The sequence below is a fragment of the Coenobita brevimanus genome, chromosome 42 (assembly GCF_032717465.1).
Source record: "Coenobita brevimanus isolate Jiangsu-jjx chromosome 42, ASM3271746v2, whole genome shotgun sequence".
In the NCBI taxonomy this organism is placed as follows: domain Eukaryota; kingdom Metazoa; phylum Arthropoda; class Malacostraca; order Decapoda; family Coenobitidae; genus Coenobita; species Coenobita brevimanus.
In genome coordinates this window covers 6,041,172-6,043,825 of record NC_136995.1, presented here as the reverse complement: position 1 = coordinate 6,043,825, position 2,654 = coordinate 6,041,172, and the positions used below count along the sequence as shown (strand labels likewise).

The window sequence follows — 2,654 nt, the reverse complement described above, 5'->3', positions numbered from 1 at the left end:
GCCATTCTGATCCGCAAGTAACTCAGACTGTGCACAGTAAGCTTCCCAAGATACTCTACCATCAAATTCCTGAGGTTTCTTTTTAACTGGACCCACATTATAACCATGCACTTCACTGGTTTGGGGCCTAAAAACTGGGGCATCATAATTAAGTCCGGGACTTAAATCTCCTACATCCTGATTATTCATCCTTGTAATGCTACCTGCCAACGGCCATGCCACGTTGAGTACACCGCTTCCCGTCCGATCAGCGAAGTTAAGCAACGTTGGGTCTGGTTAGTACTTGGATGGGTGACCGCCTGGGAACACCAGATGCTGTTGGCATCCCTACGAGTCAAGTGGGGTTGGTGGAGGATTAGTGCCTCTCCCTGTAAAACAATTAACTCTAAGCCTTTGGCTACCCCATTTGGGATACATGGCGTCTGGCAATGAATGAATGAATAATGCTACCTTTAGATGCTTGGGATCCGTCAAGATTTACCATACACTGTCCATTCTTTTCATACGCTCCCTGTACACTAACCTGAGGCTCAGCAGTGCAATATTTCCCTACAGCCTCAATTTTCTCAATAATTATCTTCACGTGGTTGGCTACATGCTTCAGGTGGTTATGTACATGCTGTCTTCACTCCGTCACTATTTCCTCACTAACTAACTTCAACTGGTCGTCTACATGCTGTTTGCACACGGCCACATTGTTGCTAACCTCATACTTCTACTGCCGTAGCTCGCATATACCTCCTCCTTTAATTGTTCCTGTTCTTCCTTCATTTCCCCCATGAATGCATCTAGCTGTCCTTGCATCCTCAGTTGTAATTCCCTCTGTTGCTCCTGTAATGCCACTTGAAGCTGTTCGCTCTGTGTTTGCAACTGTTCTTTGATTTCTTCATTTTGTGCCTGTACAGTAGTTGTCCTTTGAGTTTTTTTCTGTCCTTCATTCCATGCTTGTAGTTGTACACTTTGTGCTTGTAATTGTTCTTTGAGTTCTTTCTTTTGTGCCTATAATTGTTCTCTGAGGTCTTTCTGTCCATTATGTGCCTGTCATTGTTCTTTGAGTTCTTTCTGTCCTTCGTTCTGTGCCTGTAGTTGAGCTTGTCATAGCTTCATAATTGCACCCAGTGATGCCTCTTCCTGCCTAGCTTGGCCTCTTCTCTGGACACCTTCTCCCTCCATGTCGAAGGTTAGACTCACTGCAGCCCTTAATAATCCCACTCCTGACACCTGTGTTACGTCCCAACCCCATGCTGCCACAGGCTCTAACGGCAGTAGTACAGTATAAGAAGGACGTTGCCCAGTGAGTTATTCTTCCTTTAGTCAGCCTTCAGGTGTTGAATACACAAGATCAGCTGAGGCGTTGTAAATAAACATTGGCTTCTCAAATTCACTGTCTTTATTTTCCAAATACTTACACTGAATGCCTTCCAACTTCACTTCACTATTCTCACAAGCAATGGAGCTATACAGACTTTACTAACTGCAATTACACTTCACTGGTTCCCAACGATAATTCACTATTTTAACAAGTACCGAAGATATTCATCACTAATTGGAATAATCTTACACCCAATGCTTGACAACACTTCGCTGTTTTCACAAGTACAGATGATGTACAAACTTCACTGCACTGACACTGCACAACACTCAAACTGAACTGAAAACCTACTAACTTGAGCTTTTTTTTTTTTTTTTTTTTTGCCTATCGACCATTGAGGCCGGAGCCCCTAGTCATTAAGGCAAAAATATATATATGTATATACATTGACACATATATACATAGATATACGAACATATATATATACATACATACATACATACACACAGAGGGAGTCAATCAAGGCAGATGTGCGACATCGGCGCTCCGTACCGAACCAACACGGCCAGTGGCATTACCTAAATTAGTATCTTTGTATGAGTCAAGCTCTGTACCAGGTTAGACTAAATGATTTTTCATTATTAAAAGGAAAAAAAAAAGTTTAAACAAGACTAGTTCAAACAGGAAAGAGAACCAAGACGAAAGAATGCGCTGAGTCAGCTGAGGTTTGTTTAGACTACAGCAACACGGGGATTGTAAGTACATACTCTGTACTTTTAGTATTGCAAAATGGATACATACTTTAGTAAAGCAAATTTGAAAAAGAAAAGGGATAAAGGTAAAAAGCAAAATGATGATTTCTACCAAGAACTGGTTGAAGTGGAGACTCACAATAGACTGGTTGAACGTGTATACAAACTAGAAATGGCTTTCAAAAATGAAATTGATGAAATAAAGAAGCAGATGCACTTGCAAAAGGAAGAAATAGAAAAACTAGGAAGGGAGGCCAACAAGAAAGACACAACCATCAGTGAACTAACAGTGGAATTGAGTACACTTAGGAAGAAAATGAGTGAAATGGCAAGTACAGTAGTCAGTCACGAGAGTGTTATGGAAGAGTTCAAAAATGACACAGAGACAATTAGGCAAGTAAGCAGTCTTATAGACCAGAGCAATGATATTGAGGAAAAGATAACACAGGCGAATGAAGCTGTGCAAAGCTACAAAAATGATGTGGAAACCACGTATGCTGAAATGGTGAAAGTAAAGAAAGACTTAGAAACAAGAGTGGAGGAAAAAAAGCATTAAAAAGGAAGTGAAAAGAATAATCCAAAACAATCCA

At 40.8% G+C, this 2,654-nt stretch overlaps 1 non-coding gene across 1 annotated transcript; it reads left to right on the top strand.

Moving 5' to 3' along the window:
* Positions 1 to 205: 205 nt before the first annotated feature.
* LOC145397719 (5S ribosomal RNA) lies at positions 206 to 324 on the top strand. The gene has a single exon (XR_013897029.1). It is a non-coding gene; the product is annotated as a 5S ribosomal RNA (ribosomal RNA).
* Positions 325 to 2,654: the final 2,330 nt, after the last annotated feature.